Source organism: Chionomys nivalis, chromosome 10 (assembly GCF_950005125.1).
Source record: "Chionomys nivalis chromosome 10, mChiNiv1.1, whole genome shotgun sequence".
In the NCBI taxonomy this organism is placed as follows: Eukaryota; Metazoa; Chordata; class Mammalia; order Rodentia; family Cricetidae; genus Chionomys; species Chionomys nivalis.
Genome location: NC_080095.1, coordinates 48,852,156 through 48,867,745, shown reverse-complemented (window position 1 = coordinate 48,867,745; position 15,590 = coordinate 48,852,156). Strand labels below are relative to the sequence as shown.

The window sequence follows — 15,590 nt, the reverse complement described above, 5'->3', positions numbered from 1 at the left end:
CTCATTATAGATGGTTGTGAGCCACCATGTGATTGCTGGGATTTGAACTCAGGACCTTTGGAAGAACAGGCAATGCTCTTAACCACTGAGCCATCTCTCCAGCCCCAAAGATTTTTTGAAATGAGAAGAGGGTCTCTTTTAGGAAAGAAAGGAACAGCAGGAATGAAAGGAGAAGAGGAGGGTAAGGGTGGGATTTTGTATGAATAGGATCTAAATACATTATGTACATATATTAAAATGTTATAATAAAATCCATTGTGTATAATTAATATCTGCTAATAAAAACATTTTTAGAAGGAAATCAATCAGTTCTTTTTCTGGAACCTGCCATCATGGGCCACATTCACACCAAGACTGTGAAGAAGGCAGCCCAGGTCACCATCAAAAAGTACTACTGGTGCCTGGGTAATGACTTTCACACCTCAAGCATGTGTACCGAGATCACCATTATCTCTAGAAAGAAACTCTGCTAGCAAGCTGTCACCCATCTGATGATGCGGATTCAGACACGTCCTGGGAGAGGTATCTCTATCCAGCTGCAGGAGAGGGAAGAGGGATAATTCTGTCCCTGAGGTCTCGGTCCTAAATCAGAAGATCACTGAGTTAGATCCCAACACCACAGAAATGCTGAAGCCTCCAGACTCTGGCAGTCTCTCCAACCTGCAGATCACTCAGCCTACAGTTGAGATGAGTTTCAAAGCAGAGGCAGGTGAATCCCTGTGAGTTCGAGACCAGCCTGGTCTACAAGAACTAGTTCCAGGACAGGCTCCAAAGCCACAGAGAAACCCTGTCTTGAAAAACCAAAAAAAAAAAAAAACAAAAAAAAAACAAAAAAAAAACCATGATGTTGAGATGTTCGAATCTGTCCTGTAGTATTTTCAACAAACCTGGGGACAATTTTAAGATGTTAAATTACATGTAGGTCTAAATTGTTTTTCACTCAAGTCTGGCCTAGCAAAACAGTGAGTTCATTGGGGTTACTTCCAGGAGTATGGGTGAGGGGTTCACAAGAACTTGGCTGACTCAAAAGCAGCTGCATCACCAAAACACCCCACCCCAGCTCAGGAGACAACACACAACAGCATCCTTGGAGCTACCTGCACAATCCGCAGACAGCACAGACAGCCAGAAACTCTCCTCTCTGCAGCAACTGTCAGCTGTAACCTTGGGGAGGGGCTTATGAGTCTCCTAACTTCCAGGAGTTTCCTGAGCCTAGTGAGTTTGATTTACTTTCTAGGCTTTAACTGTTTCATTTACTTCCTGAGGCTGACCAACCTTTCTCTTCCCTCCAGAAGGGAACCTTCAACACAAAGGAAACAGTCACACAACACTGAACTACACAAAGAGACTGTGTCTCAGAGGAAGAACCAAGGTCCTGGTTTCTAGGCATAGCCTGACCTTTAGAGATCGTCTAGCCAGCCTTAGTGTGATGGGTATCTGCTTCCCTCCCTGACCTTACAATCCCTAGGAGGACCACACCCTCCCTCCTGTCACTTGATCTTGGAGGAACTGTTGACCATAATGCTTCCCTCTTCATCCCCTCTGGGGACATGACTCGGGCCAATTGCATCTTCGACATTTGATTTTTTTTTTTTTTTTTTTTTTTTGGTTTTTCGAGACACTTGATTTTTAACTGTTGTGATCATCAACCATAGAAATGACTTACGTAGGAACTACCTTACAGGAAGTCAAGCATTTGGAAGAAACTTGACAAACGTGTTTCTTCCTTAGAACTACTGGATCCAGTAATGCCTGAAGTTCGTTTCAGGAATACAGATCAGTAAATTCCCTTGCTGATTTAAGTCACTTTAGAGTTAGGTTTCTGTTAGTTACTCCCAAAAGAATTCAGACTAGTGACACAGATCAGACTGGTAACCACCATAGCCTCTCTTTACTTTTAAGCCTTAATTGTAAGATGTTCTACATGTTGAAATAAGTGTGATAATTTAGATGAAATCTATTCTTAGACTTGAGGGAATCAGTTTAAGCGACCCTGCCAGGACTTCTTTTATAGTATAATTTATCAAAGCTAATTTACTCAGATTATTTTTTCAAGTTCAGGCTCAAAGCAGATATTTTAAAAATATGGGCTTGGGGCTACAGTTGACTCAGTAATTAAGAGTACTTGCTAGTCTTACAGAAGACCCAGGATTGATCCCTGGTACCCATATGGTGGCTCACAATCACCTCTCTCCAGTTTCCGGGGGATCCAATGCCTTCTTTTGGCCTCAGTGGGTACCAAGTACACAAGTAGTGACAGACATGCATTCATAAACATAACTTGTTTACATAAAATAAAAATGTTTTTATAAAATAAACCTACAAAAATAATGTGTTTGTTTTTGTTTTTCGAGACAGGGTCTCACTATGTATCAATATGTAGACCAGGCTGACTTCAGACTCACAAAGATCTGCCTACCTCTGCTTCCCAAGTGCTGGAATTAAAGGCATGCACCACTACACACGGATCACTCATGTAATCTTGAATGATACTAGCAATAATAACTACAAGCATGCACTACAAGTGTACCTTCATAGGCACCACTAACTGAACTTCATTGATACATTCTTTGGCATTTTATCATTTAAAAGCTTAGACTCAGGAAGGTCTCCCAATGCCAGACAGTTCTTAATAAATAGAATCATAGCTAGAACTCAGTTCTTCCAAACGTCAAACTTCTTCACACTGTATCAAATAGTCTCTGACTTGCAGATGACACATGCAAGTAACTGAAGAGAAAGTTAACAATGTTTTCTTCATCTTATAGAGGAAAGACTACTAAAATATAGAGTTTAAATCCCAGATGAGGGCAGGGCGGTGGTGGCACATGTCTTTAATAGCAGCACTCAGTGGAGTGAAGGCAGAGGTAGGCAGATCTCTGAGTTCAAGGCTAGCCTGGTCTACAGAGTGAGTTCCAGAACTATAAATAGAGGTTTCTCTCCTGCTCACCAGTTCCCAAATAATCACTCTGAGGCTTACTATTAACTACAAATTAATATTAATTAAAATTAAAAATAAGCTCAGGCTTATTATTAACTAGCTCTTACAACTTAAATTAACCCGTTTCTATTCTATATTTTACCATGAGGCTCATGGCTTGTTACCTCACATCTTGCTTCTCCAGCAGCTACTGGTGTCTCCCAGACTCCACCCTCTTTTTCCCTGTATCTTTGCTTGGATTTCCCGCCTAGCTATATTCTGCCTGACTATTGGCCAAATCAACTTCTTTATTAAACAATGGTAATAAAACATATTCACAGCATGCAGAGGGGTATCCCACATCACAGGACAGCCAGGACTGTTATGTAGAGAAACCTAGTCTCAGGAAACCAAAACAAAACAAAACAAAACAAAAAATCCTATATGAGAATCAAAACAGGAAGAAAGTAGAAACGTTGGGCCATCCCTCCCATCAATGTCAACATGAACTCTCATAATCTTTGAACATTACGAGCTAGTGACCTCAGCAGAAAATTTACAGTTTGAATGTACTGAGTTGTCTAATCCTAAAAATATCCCATCTGTGTAAGCACCCATGTCCTGCCCTACAGACACAGACACCAAGAGACAGAAAATCTGATTCATTTCCAAGGTCATCTACCCACGAGTGCTTGGGTAGGAGAAAGAGGCTAGAATTCCCATGTTGTTGCCTCCCTCTCCCTAGGCTCTGCACAGTCTGCTCTGAACGTGGTGCTGTGTAGAACATACAGAACTATGATTGCCAGGCAATGGTGATGCACACCTTTAATCTCAGCACTTGGGAGGCAGAGGCAGGTGGCTCTCTGAGTTCAAGGCCAATCTGGTCTACAGAGCTAGTTCTGGGACAGCCAGGACTACACAGAGAAATCCTGTCTTGAAAAAACAAAAAACCAACCAAACAAAAACCAGAAACAATGACGCTCTTGCAGCTCCTTCTCTTGATATTCCTTTTTCTAAAAACACAAAGAATACCCGTTCTATCTTTGGTGAAAAAGACTCTTGGCTGGTGGAGTAAGATCATAGTACGGATACAAACACCCTTCTTCTAATGAACAGAAAGCTTTCTGGAGAAGTAAAGTTTAAAGAGCCTGGAAAAGAAAGGTAGAAGCTGAAGTCACAGTAATTGAAAGTGTTCTTTTTGATGGTATTTCTAAGTGAAGAAAGTAGATATTCTCAGATTTGAAAGGTTGCTGACCCATTTTTAAAAACCCACTGGCAGAAAGAACAAAGTATTTATTTAAAAAAAAAAAAAAGAAAGAAAAGAAATTCTAAAACCATGCACTGGCAGCTGGAGAGCTGGCCCAGTGTTGAAGGGCTTGCAGTGAAAGTGGCGATCTGAGTTCAATCCTCAGAATCCATGGTGCAGGGGAAGAACTAACCCGTGCTGGTTGTCCTCTGACCTCCACACAAGTGCATGAACTTACACACACACACACACACACACACACACAAATTAAAAAAAAATAAAAAGAGAACCAAACACTGGGAGAGACTCATTGGAAACATAAAATGCCATTTATCTTGACCTTGAAGAAGAAAAAAGTTATAATTAGGTAAAAGCCAGTGGTCTCACAGGCAAGCGATGGCCAACGGTCACCCTCAGGAGTCACTGCCATCTTGAGATGATCAGGACATTTTGGCAAGCCCTTCACACACTTAATAAAGAGAACTTTCTGCACTAAATTTTCATTATTTTATTCAGTCATGCATCGTGTATTCGCCCCAAACGCTTAAGCACATGCCCCCAGCTCTTGGGAAATGCCTGCATGTCGTCATGGCCTTTTCACACGTCTATGGCATCATCGCTTTTAAAATCCAGATTTCACATATTAGAAGAAACATTCAGGATTTTTCTTTCTGAGAAAACTATAAACTGCTTTACAAACTTGTGCCAGCCTCTTGGCTTGGGGTATGCTGTTCTCTTTCACTTTCAGTGGGTGTACGTGTAGCTGAGATGAGCACTATGGGACTCTTTACTGTGCACTAGGAACTACACAAAATGGGTCACACGGGACATTCATTTCCATTTTACGAAGTGCTCCCCAGGATCAAATCCTCCCTTCCACGTTGCTTCCTCCAAGTAGACCTTCAGTGCTGGAAAGGAAAGCTCATTTCCTCCTTCCTCTGTCAAGGAATATGAAGCTACATGGTAGAACTTGGTGTTTCTCACCACAGCCAAGACCTCCTTGAGCCGGTGTAAGCAGAACGCCGCAGGTTATGAGAATTATGACCAAGCAAGGGCTGGCAGCAGGCTGTGCGAGCCCTCGGGTCTTTTCCCTCCTCCCTTGGGGTGACTGGGTGTCATTCTTCTCTGGCAGAACTATGTTTCCCAAGGCAGCACGGTAAGTTCTGCAGTGTCTGCACTTAAGAGAGCAGCCAGAACTTACTGCTGGAATCTTCAGGCTCCCACACTTGATTCAATCAGTATGGAGCTGTACAGATGGAATGTTGGGGGGCTTTCTGGTATTCCCGAGTGTGTTGTAGGGGGAAAAAGAGAAAATGCAACATCCCTGACATGCACCCAGCTATTGTCTACAATGGCTTTATTTCCTCAAATTAAACTTACAGCAGAAAAACAAAAAACAAAAAAACAAAAAAACAAAAAAAAAAAAAGAAAGAATATACTCTCGTTCCTTTGGGACGTTTTTCATTTTGAAGTATAAATTCTCAGAAACTCTTTCTCTTGAAATTCATCCCCCTGGAAATCTTTCATACAAAAATACTTTTAACGTTCACCAGGGACAGTCATTGTCGAATTTTAATGGCAAGTGGAAACAATTTAAGTATGTATTAGCTGAACACTAGTGAGATCATAGTTCAGCTGTGCTGTGGGAAGGAGTGCAGCCATTACATAGAAGGGCACTATCTGTCATATGGAGAAATGTCTAGATAGCAAGTGGAAAAAGGCAGCTCAGAATGATGGTAGAGTGGTCTTTCATTTGTATAAATGTGTATAAAATAAATAAACACATTTATAAAACAAACCTAGATGCTAGGAGGAAATGTAAATACGTGGGAAGGGCTCTGGGTAGATGGATGGACACGGAACTGCTACTGGAGAATAGCTTTCCGAATGGGTTGCGGATGTTAGTGGCAGAAATTAGATTTCATATTTAAATGTTGTTTTAATTTTTGTAAAGGTTAATACTTATATATTTTTCTTTTCTTTTCTTTTCTTTTTTACCCATTTATTTATTTATTTATTTATTTATTTATTTATTTATTTATTTATTTATTTTTTGTTTTTCGAGACAGGGTTTCTCTATGGCTTTGGAGCCTGTCCTGAACTAGCTCTTGTAGACCAGGCTGGCCTCGAACTCACAGAGATCCGCCTGCCTCTGCCTCCCGGGTGCTGGGATTAAAGGTGTGTGCCACCACTGCCCGGCTTTTTTCTTTTTTTCACAAGCCATTTTAGACTTACAGAGAGTCACAATAACAGAAGCCACATACCCACCACATAGCTCTAGAAATAAAGCCCGGAAAACATGGATGCTTCCAATGTAACCTTCACCCATATTCCCTCTTTGCCACAGATACCAAAATCTGGGTCTAGTTCTTTTCTATTCCCAAGGTGTCACAATTTTAATAATATACAACATGGAACTTTTATGTGAGCTTCCAAGGTTTGATTTTCAGTAAATATTATTTCATTTGTTTGTTTTGTTTTAGGGTGTTGGGTTCTCAAGAACTGGAGTTACAGACTGTGAGCTGCCATGTGTGTGCTGGAAACTGGGCATGGGTCCTCTCGAAGAACAAAAGTGCTCTTAACCTCCAAGTGGTCTCTCAAATTCCCAGCATTGTGGTTTTTGTTGTTTGGGGGTTTTGGTTGGTTTGGTTTGGTTTGGTTTTTCGAGACAGGGTTTCTTTGTGTAGCTTTGGAATTTGTCCTGGAACTCACTCTGTAGACCAGGCAGGCCCGAACTCACAGAGATCCATCTGCCTCTGTCTCCAGAGTGCTGGTATGGAAAGAGTGTGCCACCACCACCAGGTTTTTTGTTTTCAGTATTGTGTTTTTAATGTAACCATGCTAACGCAAACAATAGGTCTTTCCTCTTGCTGCTACTTAGTATTCGGTTTGCAAAGATTCTGCAGTTCACTTGCCTCTTGTTTCACTGACTTGGATATTTCTTGCATCCTAAACTTCCTAACTTAGGGCTATCAGCATTCCCGGACTCATCTCTTTTGTCCTGAACTTCCTCTAGAGTATGTTTCTAAAAGAAGAAGCAGGCAAGCAGGCAAGAGTTGTTTTCATAAATGATGACACCAATCATAATCCCACTGATGATATATGATCAATGATACATGTTTCTTTGGGTTTTTTTATTGTTGCTATTTGGCTTTTCCAGACACAGTTTCTCTGTGCAGCCCTGACTGTCCTGGAACTAGCTCTGTAGACTAGGCTGGCTTCGAACTCACAGAGATACACTTACCTCTGTCTCCCAAGAGCTGGAATTATGGATTATGGTGGCATGCACCACCACTGACTGGCTACATGAGATTCTTTTTTAAGAATTTCTTTACTTTTATTTATGTAATGTGTACGTTCCTGCATGGGTTTATGTGTATCATCTACATACAGGTAACCATGGAGGCCAGAAGAGGATAGTAGGCCCTGTAACTGGGGTTACAAGTGATGGGAGCCACCAGATGCAGGTGTGGGGGACAGATCTCAGATCCTCTGCAAGAGCAGTATCTTTCCTTAACCACTGAGCCTTCTCTCCAGGCCTGATACACAAAAGTCTATTGCTCTAAAAAAAAAAAAAAAAAAAAGTTTCCACACACAGAAAGTAGAAATTATTTTCTAATTTATTTTTTCACTAAATTCTAATGTACAATTGTTAATTTTGGAGCCCGTTGTGTACTGCGTGCTAAGGACCTAGACTATTTTACAAATAAGCACTTGTCACACTGCCATTTGCTGATAAAGTGGGTCCTTTGCTGCACACTTTTCAGTCTTCTTTCTCACCCGACGATTCAACGTCTAGCTGAATTTCATGTTATTTTATGGAATTCACCTCAATAATTCACTGGGATTTTACTATACTTATACAATGATTTTGATTTAAATGTATACTTAACTAATTTTTTTTTTTTTTTTTTTTTTTTTTTTTGGTTTTTCAAGGCAGGGTTTCTCTGTAGCTTTGGAACCTGTCCTGGCACTAGCTCTTATAGACCAGGCTGGCCTCACACTCACAGAGATCCACCTGACTCTGCCTCCCGAGTGCTGGGATTAAAGGCGTGCGCCACCACCACCTGGCCTAATGCACTTCTTATATCCTGAACTTCTTACTGTATGAAGTTCCACAGGCTTGGCTGCTGGCATCCAGCTTGCCTCATACTTCAGGATCTCCATGCAAAATGGGCCCGTATCTCTTCCCTGTACCCTAAGCTTTCTTTGTTGATTTTTTTTTCTCTAAGAAACATTTGTTCATGTATGATGTTCCCTCCTGTCAAAACTCTGAACCCTTCCAACCTAATGTAGAGAGAGGATCAGAAAAGCAAAAGGTAGGAAGAAGAGCAGCAGCCACACCAGGCTCAAGGCTCTCAGTGTCTGTAGCTCTCAGGCGGAGAAAGTAGGGAAGACAAATGAACAAAGACTGATGTTGCTGTCTCAACAGCTTAAGAACCTAGTTCAGGGGCTGAAGAGATGGCTCAATGGTTAGAACACCTGTTCCTCTTACAGAGGACCTGGGTTCGATTCCCAGCACCCACACAGTGTTTGTAATTCCAGTTCTAAAGTATCCAGTGCCTACTTCTGGCCTCCAGGCACGCATACGGTATACAGACATGTAGGTAGGCAAACACTCATGCACTTTAATAAACGAGTAAATAAAGAAAATTTTAAAAATAAAAGGCACAGTGCAGCTAGACGCACAGCAGCACAGTCTGGTGAGGGAAGAGCTCATCCTCCTCACTAGCAATGGATCCTCCACGGGAGTGTCTCTCCTGTCTCCAAACTTACACACACGTCATTTCCTGTAACTCCGCAATAGATGGCATGATCTCTATGTTGTCAGTCAGGATAGAAGACTTAAAGGTTCAACGCAGATAACACAGGTAGAAATTGAGTGTCAGACTGACAGCTTGACCTCCTGGTCGACCCCGTTCACCACTCTTTCTAGAATAAACACACCCGCTTCCATGATTATCTTTACTTTTTGGAGACAGGTCTAACATACGCAAGGCTGATGTCATACAATAGACTATGTAGCCAATGCTGACCTCAAACTTCTGACCCTCCCCTTTGGAGAGCTGCGATTACAGGTGTGCACCACCGTGACCAGTTTATCCCTGCTGGGGTCAAACCCAGGGCTTTGAGTATGTAGGAAAGCACTCAAGCAACTGGGCCACGTCCTCAGCCCTATAGCATAATCTCAAAATGCACATAGACCTGTGAACGTGACTCAGGGACAGAGCACTTAATAGCATTCACGAAGCCCTGGGTTCAGGCCCCAGAATTGTAAACAAAGAAAGATTTTTAAATGCATATAAAATTGAACACCTTAACCTTTTTCCTTCCTTCCTTCCCTCCTTCCTTCCTTCCTTCCTTCCTTCCTTCCTTTATTCCTTTCTTTCTTTTTGTTTGTTTTTCTGGACATGGTCTGTAACTCACTCTGTAGACCAGTCTGGCCTCAAACTCAGAGATCCAGAGGAGGTGGGGGAAAGGAATGGGAGGACAGGAGGGAAAGGAAACGGTCAGGATGTAAAATAAACGAGTAAATTTAATTAATAATAGTTTAAACAATAGAAAAACAACTCACAGAGACCCACCTGCCTCTGCCTCCTGAGTGCTGGGATTAAAGGCGTGCACCACCACCGCCTGGCTGACCCTCTTCTTTTCAGCAGCTCCCAAGCTAGCCTCCACTTAGCTACATAGCTGCAGTTGGTCTCCAACTTCTGACCTTCTTGTATCTACCACCTAAGTGTAGGACATTTGTCATTTTTAAGTTAATATTGATGACCATGTCAATCACATTGTGAATCGGATCATATATATTTTACAAACCTGAACCTCCAGACCATTAAATATAACTCCCCGTACCTGCCCAGCCCCACCCTGGAAACCAGTTCTCTACTTTGTTTCCAGGATAATGACTACGATGGAACCATACAATATTGTCTCCTTGTAAGTGGCAGTTTTCATTCAGTTTGCCTCAACTTTCATCCATATTATACCCAAAGATAGGACTTCCTCTTTCTCTGTGTGTGTGTGTTTGTTTTGGATACAGGATCTCATCACATAGCTAAGACTAATTCAAACTTCTGTTTCCTTTTGAGGTTGAATAATATTTGTTTGAACGTATATATTCCATGTGGCTTCTCCATTTATCCATCCTTGGACAATTGGGTCATGTACTTCTCCTAGCAGCTAGAAATAATCCTACCATAAACACGGGTGTGTAAGTATCTCGTGAAGATCTCGCTCTTAAATCTTTTGGATAAATGCTCAGAAGTGGGATTGTTAGATCATATGGTGATTCTATTTTTAGCTTCTGGAGAAATTGTGTTCACTTTTAAACAAATAGCCCCATCCCCGTGGACTCTCCTATGATACGTTAACAGGCTGCATGCTGCCTTCCTTCTAATTAAATTGAAAATAGCAGTCAGGCTCATATATAACCATTAAAATATGTTTAAACTTCCTACTTAAGATGCATCAATTACACTGTTGGCAGCTGCAGACGCTTCCATTTCCTCCCAGTCTCGGTTAACAAGCTGTTCTTCATATTTAACAACCCCTTCTCTCAATATCAGGGTCAAGGGAACACTAGTCATAGGAGAGGAGGCCCCGGGTCCCAATGAACGAGACAGGGGGCCAGCATGTAATAGGCACTCAATAAATGACCGATGCATGAACGCCAAGACCGTGTTGCTGAGTGTAGTTTGGATGGTTGTCATTCTTCTTGTTCCAGCAAGCAGGAAGTAGCACAGATGGTATTCAGTGGCATGAGTGTTGCCAAAATGATGACACCATGCCTAAGACACATCCAGACTAAAGCTCTGCTGCTGTGATGTCATCACACCGACCAGGAGGAACATTAGAGCTTGGGAACACAGAGAATGTAAACAATAAAGTCCTACTGGGTTGATGGGATTATGTCCTGGGAAAGAAAAGTCAAGAGAGTCGGCTACAGGGGCTGGACAGCATTCCCCTTCTCTCCAGTTCTAGCAGTGTGGACCCTTGGGAAGATCACTGGAAGCAAAGCCATCATTACCCCAAAGGGAAGAGCCCTTCCTAACCAGATTGGTGCATGCAGGCTGGTTGGAGCCTTCTAGGGGGATGGGGAATATTGAGAAAGACAGGGTTCCACACACCTGGTGTGGTTACAGTCTCTTTGGAAAAGCGAGGTCTCCTATTGGTCCCTACAGCTTGGGACTTGAGCAATCTTCAGACATAAAGTGGGAGGGAATAGGATTAAATTGTATCAATAAAAATTAAATTTCTAGCTCCCACGTGGCAGCTCACAAGCACCTGGAACTCTAGTTCCAGGGGATCCAATGCTCTCTTCTTGACCTCTTCAGGCACCAGGGACATGGTATACAGATATACATGCAGTCAAAACACACAAACACATAAAATAAATCTGAAAAAAATTAAATTCAGATTGAATTAAAAAAAAACCTGGATTTAGAAAGGGTGTAGGCCCTGGAACAGCACACTCTGTGGGAAATTATACTGCAGTATATGTGGTACGTCTACATATTCACACGTGTGTGCGGTAAGTCTACATATTCACACCTGTGCACAGTATGTCTACATATTCACACCTGTGCATGGTATGTCTACATATTCACACCTGTGCACGCACAAGCAGAGGCCAGAGTTAATGGTAGATGTCAGCCGCTCCTCACTCCAGCTTTTGAGGCAGAGTCTCTCACTGAAGCAAAAGCACGCTGTTTAGCCAGACTGACTGGCCAAGTGTACTCCAGGACTCTGCCTGTCTCCCATCCCCCACCTCAGAGCTGGGATCACAGACAGACATATGCCACAACTGGCTTGTTAAATAGATGCTAGAAATCCAAACTCAGGCTGAGTAGTGGTGGCACACACTTTTAATCCCAGCACTCAGGAGGCAGAGGCAGGTGGATCTCTGTGAGTTTGAGGCCAGCCTGGTCTACAAGAGCTAGTTCCAGGACAGGCAATATATGAAAGCTGCCACTGCTTGCTGTCCTGATTTATTTATTGATTTTTAGAGAAATTCTTACTATATAGCTCAGGGTGGCCTCAAACTCAGAGACCTGTATTGTAAATGCACTTCTATTCAAATGAAGAAACTAAATCAAAGAGAATCTACAGACTGGAGAGATGGCTCAGCAGATAAGAGCACTGGCTGATCTTCTAGAAGACCCCAGTCTATTCCCGAAACTCCACGAGGGCACCTCACACCTTTCTAGAATACCCCAGGTTCTCCTCTAGCTTCCTCAGCCAACCCCACACTCATGTCATACACACAGAGAGACATGTGTTCTAAGTAAAAATACATCTTTTTAAAAAGGGAAAATTTTTTAAAGGTTTGCGCCTGCCCCCCCCCAAAAAAGGCAAAATTAGTTTGTTTAGTAATTTCTGTGAAATATTCTCTCATGTAGTTCCCAACAACTACATGGTGGCTCACAATCACCTGTAGTTTTAGTTCCACAGGATCTGATGGCCTACTCTGGTCTCCTGGGGCAGGCAACAGGCTTGCCTGTGGTGCTTAGACAAAACACCCAAACACGTAAGTTTAAATTTAAAAAAAAAATAAAGAGTGCCTGGTTAATGTATCTAGAAGACGAAGGTAATGCAGCTAAGTGGCTGGGAGTTTATGGAGACAGAATCATGCAAGATAATGAACTTGAAAGGTCACTGGCCCTGAGCAGCATCATGTATATACAGTGGTGTGACCCTGTCCAACAACCCTCTTTGTGATCCGGCAGTTACTACCTGTCAAATTGCATCTCAAAGATGCAATGGGAGTGAGCTGCTTCTGCCTCCCCAGTGCTGGGATTAGCGTGCACCGCTACACCCAGCTGATACCTGGGTATCATACACAGTAAAATAGATAAAGCAAAAAGTTGTTAAATGCCAAGCAATCTGGCATTCAAATCTACCACCCTTCCTTCCTTCCTCCTTCCTTTTTCTATTTCGTTCTTTTCATTCATTCCTTCCTTTCATTTGCTTTTTTCCCTTTTCTCCTCTATCTCTTCTCACTCTCATCCTCGCTTTCTGTCCTGTTTAGTTTTATTGCTAACTTGACACAGCTTGCTCATTTAAGAAGAGGGAACTTGAGAAAATGCCTCCATCAGATTGACATATGAGTGCTTTGTCTGTCTGCAGGCCAGAAGAAATCATCAGATTCTATTATAAATGGTTGTGAGTTACCACGTGGTTGCTGGGAATTGAACTCGGGTCTTCTGGAAGAGCAGCCAGTGCTCTTAACTGCTGAGCCATCTCTCCAGCCCCCTAGATTGACCCTTAAATTCTGATGTGAGGTAGTTCTGGCCATTGTGGGTGATGCCATCCCCTGGATAGGTGTTCCTGAATTATATAAGAAATCGATCTGAGGAAGTCATGGAAAGGGAGTCAAAAAACAGCATTCCTCCATGGCCTCGGCTTCAGTTCCTGCCTCCATGTTCCTGTCTTGAGTTCCTAGCTCGGCTTTCCCCCAACGGTCTAGGACTCAGGATATGTAAGCCCTTTCCTCCTAAAGTTGCCTCCTAAAGTTGTTATTATTTTTTGTTTTTTGAGACAGGGTCTCTCTGTAGTCCTGGTTGTCCTAGAGCTCGTTAAGTAGACCTCTTTGGTCTTGAACGCACAAAAATCCTCCTGCCTCTGCCTCCCAAGGGCTGGGATTAATGTGCACCATCATGCCTAGCCCCAAGTTGCTTTTGGTTACAGTGTTTTTATCACAGCAATAGAAACCTGAGACTCTCGCACACTCTTCTTTCATCGTGATCTTGGCGGGGGGGGGGGGTGTAACCTAGGGCCTTGCACATGCTAGGCAAGCCTTTTACCACTGATATCCTCTTCAGTCCCCAAGTCCATACTCATAAGCACTTTATACAGAGATGGGAATAGATGGAAAGCTTCTACAGCATGTTCAAGGCCCTGGGTTTGATCCCTGGGATCTCAAGCAAAGCACAACAAGTTAATCACTGCAAACTACTGCCTCCTACATTTGAGTCTGGTGACTCAGGAAGAGTCCTGGTCACATCAGGAGCCATCTGTTTCCCATCCCTAGGTTGCTTCTTCTTATCCCCCCAAAGAGAGATAGCCATCGTGGGACTACTGCTGAGGCATTCACCCCAAGGACCATGTAACCCTGGTTTTCGGTTCTCAGGTTTGATTCTGCTGCTGCTACCGCTTTAAAGCTAACTTAAGAAATTCCTTAAAATATATGCACTCCATTAGTCCTGCTCCTCTAGAGACCCTAACATGGGTCTCAGGGAAAGTCTTGGCATAAACATGTCAGGATGTCATCCAGTTCCTGGACCAAGTTACACTCGTTGTAAGGTTTCTCTTCTAGAGAAATGTAGGCACAGAATTCAGATTTCTACTTACAGTCTAATTTAATCAATAAAGGAGAATCAGCAAACAAGCTCGGGCGGGATTCATACAGCACTGGCCCTGGGCTAGGGGCTAAGACAAAGGGGAGAACTCCAGAACAGTCAACAGGGTCCTGAAAACAGGCACCAAGCAACACCATGGAGGTAGCAGGCAGCAAGGGCTTGTCATCAAGCCTGACAACCTGAGTTTAATCCCTAGGATCCGCTTGGTAGAAGGGGAGAACCAATGTCCACAAGTTGTCCTCTGACCTGCACATGTGCACCATGGTACATGTTCACACATGCATAGACATAAATAAATAAATAAATAAATAAATAAATAAATAAATAAATACACGTGATTTTGTTTGGTTTTCAAGACAGGTTTCTCTGTGTAGTCCTGGCTGTCCTGGAACTCACTCTGTAGACCAAGCTGGCCTTGAACTCACAGAGATCCACTTGCCTCTGCCTCCTGAGTTCTGGGATTAAATGCATGAGCAATCTCCTAGAAGTAATCACATAAACAATTTCAGCAATTACCCAACTACGTGAAATTGAGGAAACAGCTTAGAGAGGCACTGTCCTCAGAATCCAAACAGTTAAAAACGAAGACCTAAGAGATAAGCTGAGCCATCTGCAGAGCTAACTCACCCTAAGACATGCTTTGTGAATGTATTTGCAGAGAAACCTAGAAAGACCAGCATCCAAAGATTAGGACGAAAATTAACCACACACTTCTCGCCTCTGTGTTTTACACAAGCTGTCCCTCCTGTCCGTCGAGTTTTCCATTACTGTCTTAGTTAGGGTTTCTATTGCTGCGAAGCAACACCATGACCATCATGACCATGGCAACTCTTACAAAGAAAACATTTCATTGTGGTGGCTCGCTGACAGTTCAGAGGTTCAGTCCATTATCATCATGGTGGGACATGCTGCACGCGCGGCAGACGTGGTGCTGGAGAAGGAGCTGAGAGTTCCACATCTTGTAGGCAACAGGAAGTTTGTTTCACTGGGCGTGGCTTGAGCATATATGAGACCTCAAAGTCCACCTCGGCAATGACACACTTCACCCAACAAGGCCACACCT

At 42.8% G+C, this 15,590-nt stretch overlaps 1 pseudogene; it reads left to right on the top strand.

Moving 5' to 3' along the window:
• Positions 1–332: 332 nt before the first annotated feature.
• Positions 333–5,274, top strand: LOC130882266 (40S ribosomal protein S17-like; annotated as a pseudogene).
• Positions 5,275–15,590: the final 10,316 nt, after the last annotated feature.